The 16,708-nt window shown below is 35.5% G+C and overlaps 1 protein-coding gene across 2 annotated transcripts in view; it reads left to right on the top strand.

Annotated features, from left to right (window-relative positions):
• The window catches only part of LOC111085047 (clavesin-1-like), an 83,604-nt gene that overhangs the window by 33,894 nt on the left and 33,002 nt on the right, over positions 1–16,708 (top strand). Inside the window, exon 1 of one of the 2 annotated variants that reach the window (XM_022382074.1) lies at positions 10,579–10,654. The exons of the other annotated variant lie outside the window; for it this stretch is intronic. The gene's annotated coding sequence lies outside the window, so the exon portion shown is untranslated. Of the gene's footprint in view, positions 1–10,578; positions 10,655–16,708 lie in introns of those variants that run through there. 2 annotated transcript variants of the gene reach the window in all.

The following is a 16,708-nucleotide window of genomic DNA, read 5'->3' on the forward strand; positions in this document are numbered from 1 at the left end:
ATAGTTGCTGTCAGGTTTTGTAGGCCCGATCCTTTACAGTAGGTGTCTGTGACTTGTTGCGATAAATTTCAACAATAAACAAACAGCACACATTCCACTTGTTTTAAAATAATATATTAAAACAAGTCAAACGTATATACAAATGTTCGTTACACTGTTGGTTATCACAGGTGTATCCACAGCCTTAATAATCATCTCTTTTCGTCAAAGTCCACACAGCTGGTTCAGATACTTTAGAACACAATTAACAAGATGAATTTTTCTTCTCTGCCCCGTTATTACAATGCAGTCTCTGATAATTTTACTTTAAAAATCGCCACAATATGCTCTTTGTGGCTAAACTCACTATTTCTAGAAAATCTCCACACGCCTATAAATATAACCAACGCGATGCGCCAAAAAAATCTATCTATTATTAGTTTGCTATAGTCAGTGTGCTATAAACTTCAGAAGCTATAACTGTGATTGTTATAACTCTTATCAATCGGAAAACTTCAGATATTTAACCAGGAGCATTTACAAAGTTCGAACATTACAAATCATTTAACTTCAGTGGATTCACATTGGACATTAGTATTTTTACGAAAACATTATATAACTTCATCGTGGAAAACTCGGCATGTGTGACTGGTGAATAACGAAGGACAAAGCTAGCTAGCTCCCTGTTAAGCGAATCGTACTTACATCAACTCGTAAATAACTCGCTCATCCTGAACCCTAGATAAGATATCGAAGAAGTTCCAGACTAGAATGAAGACTTTATATTGCATGTAAATTTGTAAAATTTCTGTATGTAAATCATTGTGTGGAATAACTGTTATTGTAAATTGTATTGCTGATTATATATTAAAACATATTTGTGTTAAAAAGAAAACTGTTTGTAATAATCTTGTTGGCAAATATGATAAACTGACTATATATCGGCTTTTACTTAACTACTAAATCCAAAGTACAATTTAACTACTACATTTAAAGTATCATTTTAATACGTAACACTAACATATTTATGGCCTGACCAAAGCTTAAAACATTCAACACACTACGAGATATTATGATGCAATAATAGTCAATGAAAACAACTAGAAAAACTTAGAAGGTTCTAGTAACATGACGAAATAATACAACAAGCGCCAATTCACGATAACTGAACTACACAACATATGATTCGTACATAGTTATGTATACAAATCTGTGCTTCTAAAAATAACAAAATTATAAGGATTGGCGAACTTCCTAATACATTCTTCAACTTCTTGAATACCACCTGCTGTGGTTGTTCTCACCTCACCTTGTTGGGTTTGCATTTTTTGGTCAGGTCAGTCAGTGGTACAACGATTTCAGTGTAGTTTGGATGAACTTCCTGACATATCCTGCTAACCTCAGTAAGGACCTGACTAACTGCTTGGTCGTTGGAGCTGGTGTATCTTGTATGCAGGTTAGCTTCTCCTCTTCCATGGCTATCTGACAGTCACCCACCTTGTGTCCAACAAAGTTCAACACAGAATAACTGATGTGGCACTTAGATGGTCTGATGGTCAGACCTGCTGCCCTCATTTTCCCGAAAAGCTTTCTGAGTTTCTTCGGACAGTCTTCACATCACAGAATGTCATCCACATAATGCTCGATGTTGGTGGTTTTGTGCAACATCTTCCTCGTCATGCAGTTGAATATTGCTGCTGAGTTGACTCTGCCAATAACCTTTACTGACGTTGATCTTGGAAAAAAACTTGGCCCCATTTAGTTTTGCTATGATAGTCTCTGGGTTTTTACATAGGCTCAGAGTCGAACTTATTCACAAGGTTCAGCTTACAAAAAACTTTATGCAGAAGTGGTTTGAGCCTTCTCTCCTCTACACGATTACCACTAGTGAATAGTAGACTGAATTTGAAGACTCAATGATTCTGGCTTCGAACACTACCTCAACTTCTTGCTTGATCAGGTCTGTCATTGCATAGAACATCTGGTATGACTTCACCTTGATTGAATCCCTGGTCGTGGTCTTGATCTTGTGTTGCATAAGGTTTGTCTTACCTGGTCTATCTGTGAAGGCATCTACATACTGGCACAATAGATATTGTAGCTCTTTCTTCTGCTTGCTATTCAACTCTTCATTGATGTTGGTGGCATCATATGTCTTATCTCCACCCAATGGTCTTAGGTCACCATCTTCTGGTTCTGTGTCTATAACAGACACACCTGCAATGTCCATCTGTGTCTTAATAGCTGCACCCATTAGGTCTTCTTCCCTCTTGAAATACCTCTTCAACAGATTGGCATGGTAGATCTTGGTCTTCTCCACCACTTTAACTTTACACTGTAGGGTGAGTTTGTTGTTTTATGTCTAGCCTTGAAACGTCAATCCTTGGCCTTCTTGTCATAGAAGTGTTTCTGATTACCTTGAGCTGCACACAAACTTTCTCGGGCAGTTTCTGAGATCTAACATATAATGCTATGTGTTCCTCAATTCTGACTCCTCTTCTCCTCTTTATGGTTCTATCAATATCTGTGTAGGACCTCATACTGCTCTTCCATAGAGCAACTCGAAGAGTGAAAATCTTGTACCCGCTTTTGGACTTCTTGGTAAGCAAATAATACTGCTTGCAGGTACCTGTCCCACTCACGTGGTCTCTCCTGGCATGTCTTCTTCAGCATTCTCTCTAAGACACCATTGACTCTCTCACAAAGTCCATTGCATCTGAGGTATGGGGTGGTAAAGAGCTGCCTAGTGCTGACGAGTCTGCACACCTCTTGCATCAGTTCTGAGGTAAAATGAGTCCTGCTGTCACTCGAGACTTCTTTTGTAAAGCCTACTCTACAGAACACTTCCAGGAAGGCTTCTGCTACCCTCTCCATCTCTATCTTCGACATTGCTATGGCCTTTCGATAATGTGTCACATAGTAACTGCTATTAACATGTACTGATTGCCCTTGACAGATACAGGTGATAGTGGTCTCATCAAGTCCACAACTACTCTTCTGAATGACTCTTCTATGAGAGGCATCTCATCTATTAATCTATCAAAGAGAGACATCTCATCCAGTGGGACCTTGGCCACTTCCCTCTAGGTACTATCCTTTATCAGATTTCACATGACCTGCAGAACCTGATCACATATCTGATGATCCTGGCCAATGGAAGTTGCTGGTGATTCTGTCTGCTGTCTTCTTTGTTTCTTGGTGTCCTCCTACAATCGACTTGTGATCCAACTTCATTAAATGAGTCCAGTATTTTGTTGGCACTATGATCTGTTTAACTTCTCCAGTATCCCTGCCTTGATAGATCCAGTACAGCACCCCTTGTGGTTCTCAATTTTCTAAGTCCCTTTCCCCTTGGTCTTTTGTTCGACTTTCACTTGGAGCACTGTCCCAAAGTTTCTGCCATGAAGGCTCTTTCTTCTGTACTTCCTTCAGTTCCCATAGACTTACATTCAGGATGACACCTTTTGAGAATTGCAGGGACTTGACATTATTCTTGCTTTTCTTTTCTTAAGCTCTTATGGTGACTGCAGATGCCTCGTTATTCTCCTTTCTGTCTGGTTCCTCCAATCTTCTACTGCTGGGGAAATTGCAAATTACCAACTCGTAAATGGATGCATTCATACACATTGCCTCAAGGTCTCCCATGTAGTAAGGAGTTTCCACCTTTATTTCTGCTATGGGAAACTTTATCACTGTTCTTTCAATTAGCACACACAGATGTACATTGCCTTTCATTTGGCCATTAGATACTAAACTGGTTCTCACTGCTGCTCCCAGTGTCTCATAGGACTTTCACTTTCTTGTCCCCAACATAGCCTTCACCTACTGGCATGTTGTGGTTTGTTGGCAGCTCTCAATGTTTGTCAAATACTCCAATCACTACTGACACTGTTGACCCATTTGCTAACTTCAACTAACCATCAGTCATGCACTGTTTAATCATGGTGATAGCACTGACAGCAGCATCCACCGTGACAGTCACTCTTTTTTTTTCTTGCCAGCACCATCTTTATAGGTAGCTCCATGTGCTTTATGCTGAGATTTCTATAGTTGTTTGTTGATGACAGATTCGCACTCACTCACAATGTGCCCGATTTTATAACAAGCATACCATCTCTTCTCCCATTTGTCTATTGACTTCATGCTACCTTTGTTAGCATCCTGCTTCTGGTCAGCCACACCTGGTTTCCACTTTGATTGGTTATTCTTAGAATTGCCAATTATACTCCCTCCATGGGATTCTATATACTGTCCTGCCAACTTGATAATCTCATCCACACCTTTTGGTGTTCTCTCTTTTAGGAACAGTGACATGTCAGTAGGGTATGTGATCATAAACCATTCAAGTATTAATACATCTCCCATTCTTTCAAACTGTCTTCACACTTGGCCATATCAGTCCACCCGTGAAGTATTGCTATAAACATGCCACAAAGAGAAATACAGTTCCTCCAGTGTCAAGTTTGACTTCTTTGAACTTCCAGCAAAAACCTTCCTTGGTAAGTTCATAACATTTCAGCAAGGCCAATTTTAAGTTGTCATATCCCATGGCATATTCTGACGTCATGCCAACATACACTTGTAGGCCTTAACCTTTGAGAAAGAGGCTGAAACAGACTGCCCAGTCGTCTTTGTTCCAGTTCTGATTTGGGCGAATCTTTCATAACTCTCCAGGAAAGCATACATATTGTCTTTCTGTTCATAAAATTTGCGCATCTTGGGTTGGCTGGCCCTCACCCCATTGCCATTTTGGGATCCTTTGTATTTATGTTGGGTGAGCTGGGTGATCTCAACTTGTACTCTTATTCTCTTCTCTCTTCTTTTCTTCTTCCCCAATTTGTGCTCTTATTCTCTCACTCTCTTTTACAGTCTCTCCTTTCTCTCCTTTTCTTCTATCTCTTCTTTTTATTATTGTGCTCTTGTTTTCTCTATTTCTAGTTTCTCCTCTCTCTCCTTTTTTTATTTCTCTCTTTCTTCTTTCTGCCTTTCTCTTTCTTCCTCTCTTGTCTGTTGGTGCTCTTTTCTCTCTAGGTCTTGCTGTTGTTTAACAAACTCTCGTAAATCACCATCTTGGAGCCCAAGTCGCTTGCCCCTCTCTATCCACTTAAAAAAGTCAGTGAACATGATTGCATAACGTGGTTGTAATATCTACAATATTTTCTCCTACACTACAGTTGTGCACACATAGGCCTACTTTGCCACTGTTGTTTACATGTACCACCGTTTACCAGTGTAGAGACTTGGGTGGCTTGCAAAATGTCGGGTTTTTATGCATAGCCTGAATTCTTTATAGTAGGTGTCTGTGACATGTTGGCGATAAAGTTCCAAAATAAACAAAGAGCACACAGTCTATCTGTTTTAAAATATTAGAACACAATTGACAATTGAAATCTTAGTTTGGTCTCGGTAGAATATAACGAGTGTAGAGTGTTTCAATCTGATGTCTAAGTGAGAAATGATAAATACTCAACTTGTAAAGTAACTCAAAAAACTAACTTACTGCAGTAAGGGTGGTGCAAAGTGTGAAGAGGAGGAACAAATAATCAGTCAACTGTGGAAATCACACATTAGCATGCAACCCGGGGCACATGTTTAAGTACATCATTTACCTTATAAGAATAAATGCTTCCCTTGTGTCCACCAGGTAACCTGGCTAATTGTTTGTAAAATACCGTTGTTTTGATACATTTATATACCACGTAATATCAGAGCATTTGACATTTCTTTAGGCATAATGAACTAATTTCTGTAAACATACATACAAAGGGATGAGACCAAAGAGCTGTCCGCAGTGTGATCATGCTATGTGGTGCCCAGGCATCATTAAAAGTTTGTCCACGCCATATGTCTCATATCTAAGTTATCACTTACTTTCTGTAACTAGTTATTGGAAAGAAGTTATTCCTAAGGAAACTGGATAAATTAAAGAAGATAATTAGATAATTAGAAATGCGAGGTGCGAGAAATGCTGTTACATCCGACTCACATTTTTAGAAACCTCACAACTGAGCAAGTAATTGTTTTAATTTTAATTTCATTCTTTCATTTTTGCCCTTGTCGTTTTTTTTATTCGATACTGTTGATTATAGTTGCTGTAAGGTGTTGTAGGCCGAATCCTTTACAGTAGGTGTCTGTAACTTGTTGCGATAAATTTCAACAATAAACAAACAGCACACATTCCACTTGTTTTAAGATAATATATTAAAACAAGTCAAACGTATATATAAATGTTCGTTTCACTGTTGGTTATCATAGCCTTAATAATCATCTCTTTTCGTTAAACTCCACACAGCTGGTTCAGTTACTTTAGAACACAATTAACAAGATGAATTATTCTTCTCTGCCCCGTGATAGTTTCACTTTAAAAATCGCCACCACACGCTAAACTTACAGTCACGCAGTTTAGATCTAAATCTCTAACTACATTTTGACGCACATTTTAGCCCGACCGAGGCCTAGAACGTTTCAGACACTACTAGATATTATGTGCAATAATTCTAAATTAAAACAACGAGAAAAACTTAGAAAGTCCTAGTAACATAACGCAATAATACAACAATGGCCTGTTTAAAACTACACAACATATGATTCGAAAACATTTACGTAAACAATCCTGCGATAAATTTGTGCTTCTAAAAATAACTAAATTTAACACTCACGCTATACTTAAACCATCTAAATCACAACACGCACATTAAACTTAATAGTAGTGTATATCTAACACTTACCATTGATTTTGTATAAAGAATTAAGTTTAATACTATGATAGCCAAAATCAAGACAGTAGCAACGTTTGGTGACGAGGAACCCACTTTGAGACTAATAATGGCTGGAGACGGCTTGAATGGGTAATGAAGAAAAACGTTAATATAAGTTTAACATAACAGCAAATGCACAACGTTTCGACAAGGTTTTGTCATCATCAGGTACAAGTAGCAACGTTTGTAGGTGGATAAAGAACTGAAGTGTGATGAATTGTTACCTATAACGTATTATTCGCATCAATGTACTTGCCAACGCATAAATAATCATGAAAAACTAATTTAAAATATGTACTTAGTCTATAACTTTTCAAAGAGCACCATTACACTTGGAATAGCGCCAATAGAATTATAGCTTTTTTACCTCAAGAAAAAACACTTGTAAAACATGTGATCAGTGTTTTTTTGCTCTTGCTTTATCACAATTTTCACCACGATTTTGTGTTAAGGCCTCTACAGATATATTGGATAAATTTTAAAGCATTATATAAGGTATTTTATTTTGATGCTTTTTTTTGTTTAAATTTTAATTCATTAGATTCATATTGTTTGTTTGTTTGTTTTTAATTATACACAAAACTACACAAGGGCTATCTGTGCTCTGCCCACCACGGGTATCGAAACCCGGTTTGTAGCGTCGTAAATCCCACCAAACATGGTCACCCTTTCAGCCGTGGGGCATTATAATGTGACGGTCAATCACACTCTTCGTTGGTAAAAAGAGTAGCCCAAGAGTTGGCGTTGGGTGATGATGACTAGCTGCCTTCCCTCTAGCCTATCACTGTAAATTAGGGACGTCTAGCGCAGATAGTCCTCGTGTAGCCTTGTGAGAAATTTTGAACTGATATACTAGAGGGAAAGCAGCTAATCAAACAGAAATTTTACATTCACTCTTATAGCGCACAAAGCCCAAAGTGTGGAGTGCTTTGATGGCAATTGGATACGAACCATGAACTATAGAATTCGCAATACGGGTACGTCCGGCCTTGTAAAATGTACATACTCACGAGTGTGAGGTATTTAGTGTAGGCAGACATTTTGTAAGCTTGTTGTTGTTGTTTGTTATTAAGCACAAAGCTACACAAAGGGCTATCTGTGCTCTGCCCACCACGGGTATCGAAACCCGGTTTTTAGCAGTATAAGTCCACAGACATACCACTGTGCCACTGGGGGGCTTTTGTAAGCTTACATTTTGCGTTTGAAAAATCGTCTACATAAAAAAAGTGTATGAATTTTAAAAAAGTACTCTATGTTAGATCATATATTTCCCTAAAAAATGTATTAAAATTAATTATATAAATATTCCAAATTAAGATTCCATATTAAGTTAACGCCAGATTGAAAATATTTTAAATTAATGTTTAATAAAAACATTGATAATATATTTTTTCAATCCCTATTTTTTATTATTTTGGAGATTGGACATTGAAAACTATAAGATAGAGTGGTAGCGTACGATATTCATCTGAAATTCGTCTGTGTAGCTTTAGTTCAGAGGTTGAAATATTTTATAGACTTAGTTAACTGTAGAGCTGAGGTACCATGGATCGCCTCCCATTACTGGATTAAAAAAAAAGACAGCGCTCCACGTGTTGGAGCCGTGGATGCGTTATAAGACTAACGTCAAATATCACTATTATCTCTGACAAGACTTGCCCAATAATTGGCGGACGACGATGTGTTGACTGTAAACTTAGGGATGACTGGTGCAGGTAACAACTATTTGGTGACCTAGCGTTTCTGGAAATTTGTTTGTTTTGTTGAATTGCGCGGAAATTGGATGAATTCTTGAATCAGTAATGTCCTATAACGAATTTTGGTTTGCAACTACAGTGTAATGCGTATGAACCTACATACCGACATTAGACCTGGAGTTAACGTGCCTGAAATTAAAGTAAAAAGAAAGCATAAAAAATTATGCGAGTATTTAAAAAAGTAAAAAAAAAGTTTAAATAATTATTCTTTGGTTTTGCTTGAGAAAAAATACTTAAAAAATTTCGTGTGTTATCTTGATAACTATACGCACTGTAAACGTTACAGTAGCTAAGCTGTAACGAAACAAAGGCGGAAATGGACATTTATTTCATCCTGAATACCCTTCCTAAACCAATGATAATATAGTAGTTCTATTTTAAGAATACTTTACGAAACCTATTTACGCAAAACTTCCATCCTTTGTTAGATATGATATTTTAGTTTCTCCAGCAAAAAGCTAAATAACTCAGATTAATAACTGCGCAAGCGCCATTGAGTTTTAATTTATATCAATAAAGTGTTGATCCTAAAGTACGTATATTGAATATTTTAATTCAGTTGTTAGACAAGTACAATTTTGCTCAAGTCATTATACGAGCTAGTGAAGAAAACTATTGTCGTAATTCTTGTGGAGCGAAACTTTGATAAGTTTTTGAAATAGCTTCATTCCGAAAACAAATCATTAAAAATTTTTTTCATCAAATCATCAATAAGTAAAAACTATATAGATTTTGAGAGTAAACTAATACTGTATTGTATTCTGAGTTCACTCATACTATAGTGTAGAAGCTTATTCGTGGAAAACAAATCGAATAAAATACTGTTCATTTCAAATGTAGGACATGCGCAAGACTTCCATGGTCTATTTCACATGTTTTATGTATAAAACCCATACATTCTTCACCATAAGGCACGTGTTGTACTTTTTTTTACGTTCAATTTTGTACCAAACTGTGCGTCGTATGTACATTCTCTTCCGCTGATAACAGAGTGTATACCTGCTAATAATCTCAGCTTTGTACAATATGACGTCTATCACCAGAGAATGCAAAAATATCTTGAAACTCAGAGAGTATCCAAGAGTACATTATAAACCAAGTTTCAGGAAGAATTCTTGCCAGCTTAAAAAATGATAGTGCCCCAAACCCTTCGTGTTTAACGTATTATCATGCTCTCGATAATTATTCTACGGTACGAAATTGTACGAAATATTGTTAATTGCTAGTTCTGAACTTCGCAAAACTACTCAAGGATTACCTGTATTAGTCGACCTTAACTTAAAAATGATAGATTATAAGAGAAGGCAGCTAGTTATTTATAATTATCCACCTCCAACTCGTGAGCTACTCTAATTGACTTTCACATTATAAATCCCCCCCGAATGAAAGCATGTTAGGTAATAGGATTCGAACCACGATCCGTAGATTGCGAGTTGATCGCTCTAATCATCAGACCCTATAAAACATTCTTTGTAATTAATTTCTATGATTTTACATTTTAACTGAAACATATTTTTATTGAACAGTTTCTGGACTATCGGCAAATTACGAAAGTTTTTCTCGTTTATCAATCTGTAAAAACTGTTAAGTTCGATCTTAAATTTTGCTGAAACATTTTCCAATCAAGAACTTCTCGTGCAGAAAAGCACGTATGACGACATACAAACTTTTACTAGATATTTCTTTACAAAATAATAATAATAAATACGTTTTTCTATTTACTTTTATAGTTTAGCCTACTGGTTTTTAGTATGTAGTTCGGAAAGTTTGTTTTTATGACGCATTAATTACTTCCAGAAATTAGTTGAGGAAAACTGACGTTCCAAAAGTAGTGCAAAAACCGTGTGCAAAAACAGTGTACAAAATCTTATCAATAGTGAACTGCTCTCTGATTGGTCAATGTGTTTTCCTGTCCGCTTTTACTGAACCAACGGATTTGTCGCTACCAAAAATTGTGATAATTTCTCTTATATTTTATATTTAATGTTGTTAATGTGTCATCAGTCAGGTCACTCAAAACATATAATAGTGATATATTTAGTACAGAAATTTTAAATGCTCCCTTCTTTTTCCACTGTCGTGTATAACATATTGTAATACATGTTAGCTTTTCCTTTCACAGTCATACAGCATCAGTGTACTAGAGTTGGAGGTTGTAAGGTAAGTAAATTTACCTAACCTGAATACATTGCGATAAACCCTATTATGTAAGGTATTGTAATTTTGCCTTGTAAGTTACAGTCTTAGAAGATTAGTACTGATAATAGTATCGAAGCACGAAAGTAAAGTTTCGGACTTTTTAAGTTCATGATCATTTAATAAGCTAAAATAAGACAGGACAAATAGTGTGTTGAGGCTGAATGATGCTGGGTTAAATTTAATTTGTATATTATATCTAAAACATGCATGTGTCAGGGAGACGTACGACCGGGAGCCTAAATATGGGTTTGGCTTTAAAATGAAAAACAAAAACAAAAAACTTTCCACTTTTCAGTTACGTGACAATTATAAATTCAACATTAAATAAACGTATGATCATCAGTTAGTTTCCAGTATCCAAACTGAGGGTAATATCTCTACAATAAGATCATATATTTGCGTTTGTTCATAATTATTTCGATCAGTGTGATAACATTTAGTACATTGTTTATCTATTAAAGGGTTGGTTTCATAAAATTACCACACAACGTTTATTATTCGTCATGTACAGTAATTCTATTGTTTCATACAACCCTTTAAGTGCGTCAACAAAGAAATAATTCATAAAATACCAAGTATTTCACCTTAAGGTCTTACTGTTTTATAGACCTTTTCCTATTACGGATCTATTTACTCTTGAACGCAAAACTTCTCCAGAAAATAAAGAGAAAAGTTAATACTCACTACATAATAACTCGAGAAAATAAGAAAAGAATATACAGTAGCGTCACATATAAAACACATATCATTTAGCTGTTTTTACTCTGAGGAGGAACAAGAAAATGTAATAGCAGCGTTCTCAACGGGTACGATTTCAAAACTGTATGGAGTTGCAACGCTAGAAACCGAGATTCGATATCCGTGGTGGGCAGAGCACAGACAGCCCTTTGTGTAGCTTAACTTCAAACAAACAGAAACCATATTTAACTTTTGAATTTTATATGTTTTTTATAGTTTTCCCTATATAGTTTCAACGCATATACCTACACATGAAAACGTCTAACTTTCTTAGTGATAAAATAATTCGTTTGCTAAAATAATATCTCATAACTCAGTTGTTTCTCTGCCACAGAACCTTAACACAACGAATCCTATAGCCAGTGAATTTTGATATAAAGTAGTATCTCAGAAATAAGAAAAGGTTAAAAACAAATTATTTCTATTCTCACTAATTCTTTTCCATAGGATATCACTTATAATAAGACACCATTGAGGTAGCAATGATTATAACTGAGGAAAAAATGCATCATCATCATAACTCTCGAATTTAACTCAATTTAAGTAAAACATTTACTTTACGAGAAACTGACTTAAAATAATGACCTATTTCTTACATGAAGCATTAAATAGCGATTTAAAATAATCGCATCTGTCGCATCATAACCTTTGGTATGGTTCAAAAGGCCTCTACATTGTTTTACGTTTTATGGCAGGAGTAATTCTAAAATAAGGGATCGAAGATACCCAGCTGATGAATAAATACATTCTACTCATTATGAGGTTTTGTTTTATGACATGGGATATTCCTAGTTAGACAATTATATAAAATTTGGTGCATTAATTACTGGGTTAATTTTTATTTTTGACTTTTAGTTCTGATCTATCGTGGTAACTTGTTTTGATCATAAGCTACTGAAAATTTGCATTTAAAAGCCTTGGCATTTGTCATTTTCGAACTTGTCTATCACTTTATTTTCAAGACTTTGGTTAAATAGCAAGGTCAGAGAGACCCCAAAGTTCAGACTTCTTCGTCCCTAATTTAGAATTATCGAATACAGAGAAGGAAACCAGTTAGCAGCTTCCGTCGTCTACATAATTACTCTTAACTGAATAGAGGAATTCGTTATCACTTTTATAACGTGCTGACTTCTGAAAATGTGGAGTTTACTCGACATTGTATCGCATGATAACAGAAATTTGAGCATTTTGATATGAAGCCCAGCATGCAGCGTGCCATTCCCTTTAAAAATGTCATGCTGAAGTAACGCATAGAAGACACATGCATCCTATATTACCTGTTTTGGAATAAACCCTTGTAATGTGATGTCAAAAAGAAGAGGTGAGCTTTACATGCCTAATAATTACTCAGTTTTTTTACATTAAAATACAGTTTTAGGTTTTAACTTATTTCATGACTGAAATCTTCTATGAGCGTATGTTGAAAATAACTTCAAAGTGAAATTAGATTTATTAACTTGCCACTCTAATGATGTTAATAAGCACATATTTTAGAATTAAGGTTTAAAGTCCTTAAAGTGTCATAGGAGTTCAAATAATTCTTATTGGGCTATTTTTATTTGTTTTGAGACAACCCATAAAAAATAAAGATGTTTCTGTACATGACACGAATTATGAAGTTTTCATTCAGTAGTAAATATATTAGTAGTGGTATGTTTTACCTCTGTAACTAAATCAAAACCAAAACCAGTAAAGAAAAGCTGTTCTTTTACTTTTTATTTTAGTCTGATTACAATGAACAAAACATAGTGAACAAAAGTACCAGATATTTCAAAAATTAACTTCTCTATTGAGACGATAGCATTCGGAAAATGGTGGAGACGATGTTGTGGAACTCGGTAAGTAGACTAATTCGACAATGTGGAAGACAACGTAAATTGTCATTGGTTTGTTTGTTGTTAAGCACAAAGCTACACATTGGGCTATTTGTGCAGTATTGAAATCCGGTTTGTTAGCATTATAAGCCTTCAAACTTACCGTTGAGCCGCTGGTGAGCAAACTACCATCACAGATGATGATTATCTCCACTTGCAATAACATCGAAGAGTTATTTCAAAAACTTATTTTACTTGTGAGCTATTGATGCGATGAAGAATGACCATGATGTCATCATAATTCATACCCAATTTCATAACATTATGTCCATCGGTTTTGTGAAGAGAGTGAGTAGTTTTTGAAACGCCCTATATATTCAGGTAACGAATTTTATGCGAATTACTGTGCTACTGAGGTTGTAAAAAAAAAACCTCCCAAAACGTAAAACTTCCTACTGAAACTAACTTTTCGACTCCATCATTTAATATAACGCTATTACAATTCAGAGTGAACTTGGAATCAAATAAATATTCAGTGAAAGCTTAGCGTAGTACGGTTGAATGAGATTTAGGACAATATTGGAATATGAATCAAATAAATCAATTATTAACGTGTATTGTTGATCAACTTTTAATTGGTTATGCAGGGGCTTATTACAGTTGATGACTAATTGAATGAGCGGTAGCTAACTCTTCTAATAGTTTATCTGGTTGAAGTTCTTATTTACAAGAAAGATGAACTGTACAATTGTAGATTTCTGTTATATTTATATTTCACAAGAATATGTTTGTTTATAGGTTTCAAACCCAAGGTTCAAAAATTAGCATGTTGAAAAACTTAATTCGAAAACGATAACGTTTTTTCTAAGTGGTAAAAAAGTCAGTACTATTATTTGTCTTTTTTTAGGCTGGATGTTTATGTGTAATATAGTTGGCTAAAATATTAACTGAAATTATGTCAGAAATTAATAACAGTGCAGAGAATTTAGTCCTTCCATCATAAAACAAGTAACTGCTTTTTACTTTGTTGTGTACATACAACTTTTTAAAACTACTTTTTTTTTTCTTACCTTAACTTCACACCAAGCAAATATTGAAGTGTAAATGGTGAAATCGTGGCTTATAAAAGAAACGGAAATACTGAAATGGGTTACTTGGAAAACAAACAGGTGTATTTTTAACTAGTGAATGAGGTAAAATAACTTTACACATAACCTCTGCTTTTTGAACTTTTGATCAATTTACGAAAGACATATCCGAACAAGTACTGTTATATGTTCTATTCAATTTTTCTTTCTTTGTTTAAGAATTTTGCGAAAAGCTACACGGGGGCTATGTTTTTTGTATGTTGTATTTCACGAAAAACTACATGAGGCCTATCTGCGTTAGCCGTCCCGATTTCAAAAGGTATAGGCTAAAGAGAAGGCATACACTCACCGCCAACTCTTCAGATCATTCTTAAAATACATCCACAGTCTCAAAATTTGGAGCACGATTTTGTTTTGGAGGTGAAGGGATACGAGTCAAGGGACTTCAGCCCCACTGTTCAACATGCTAATTAATAATTTGCGCTTGGCCCATAGCTTTTTGCGTATAGCTGTGCCTAATATTGAACTAATAGACTAGAGGGAAGGTATCTTTTGGTCTGTTCTTAATCTGATTAAATAGTGAGAATTGTCAGTCACTTTTATAGCACACACTCTGCGCTTCATTAGCCGTCCCTTATTTTGAACTATTAGGCTAGAGGAAATGTAGCTAGTCAATACCACTCACCTCTATCTTATGGGCTAGTATAATGAATTGTGGGATTTGACCCTCACACTTATAACACACTCAGAACTCCAAAGTGTGAGGAGCGTTTTGTTTTCGGCAGTAGCGGGGTGTGAACTGTAAAACCTCGGAGCCACTGGATCACACTTGACTTGTCTTTTTGAAATAACAGCTACCTCCAAGAAACTATAATAAAACTATTTACACGCAACAAGTCCTACTTCTGAGTTTCGACATTATTAACATGATCTCTGCTAACCTTAGCATGAGAATTTAATTCTGTCACTAGTAATCACCAAATATTCTTATGTCTGATTTCGAATCAAAAAGTATAAGGTCAACAAACTGAAACACGTTACCTTCAAACGATATATTAGTGACCATTTATCATCTGACCACATAACTGCAGTACCACTGATGAACTTCTTCAAAACTTGAATTCCCAAAATACTAACATTCGGTACCCGTGCAGACAGAGGAATACCCCAAACTACCTTTTCCAGGTATCTTCATTTATCACCATGAACACCACCTTTACATTGTAGATTACAGAATATCCGTACTCTCCCGTACCTAAAAAACAGACAAAACTATTTACACTCAGTGATTCAGGGAATCAACAGAAACTTTTGAAAGAGAACAATGACAAACTGGTGAAGCACAAAACAGACAACAAGAATTTCGGTTCAACAAACGGACATTTTAATCTAATGAATACCATAAATATATATATATATATATATATATAAGAGCGAATGTCTCTCTCTCTCTGTGGGTCTGTTCCTTATGTACGGCGACATCTTTAAAGCTACAAACTCCAAACTCGGGGGTACAGATATAACTTTGTGCGGGAAGTAACATGAGGCCGCAAATTGAGGCCAAAGTGACCAACATAGTATTTTTTGGCAAATAGGACGACCAACTGGTCTCAAATTGAAAAGTTCGGATTTTGTTTTTACATGTGTGATCAGAGAGTTATTATTTACGTTTCTTCTCTGTTGTGAGCGCTTATACTAATCATTCTATCCATGATCAGTTATGAGTTAAAATGACTAAAAAACTTCGTGGAGCCTTCATTTGTGCTCTTTCCATCCCTCTCTCTTTTTTCTAACTCCTCTTAACTGAAAAAGGCTGGTGGCTTCTCTCGAACATGCGCGCACACTCCCTCAACTGAATAGGCTTGCTTCAGCCATATCGTTTGCTTTGATTGCGTGTATTCATAAGAATCACCTATACGATGACTTTACAAAAACGTTTGGTATCGTGATTTTTTTCCATTGTGTTCGAACGAAAAGAGAATAAACCAACTTTTCATTAAATGGAACAGTAATAAAGTTAGAATACACTGCAAACAATACTTGACCACACAGCAGAAATCAGGACACTACGTCGTAGGGAATTTTGGTTTGGAAGCTTGAAATGTCATGCAAGAAGCAGGAGCAATGTACACGGTTTTACCTTGATTAAAATAGCTTTAGCATATTTGTAGTTTTTTTTTCGCACATTGTTATCTTTATCGATTTTAATCAACATATTTAGTTAAAGAGAGATAATTTTCTTTTCTTTTTTTGCAAAACATCACGATTAATATGGTTGATTTAATCAAAAGAACTCAAGATGTTTAAAGCCATTTTCATCCAATCAACACCGGGTACTCTGCTAGTATTTCATAAAACAGATACTTAAAATAAAA

Source organism: Limulus polyphemus, unplaced genomic scaffold, assembly GCF_000517525.1.
Source record: "Limulus polyphemus unplaced genomic scaffold, Limulus_polyphemus-2.1.2 Scaffold214, whole genome shotgun sequence".
Classification (NCBI taxonomy): domain Eukaryota; kingdom Metazoa; phylum Arthropoda; class Merostomata; order Xiphosura; family Limulidae; genus Limulus; species Limulus polyphemus.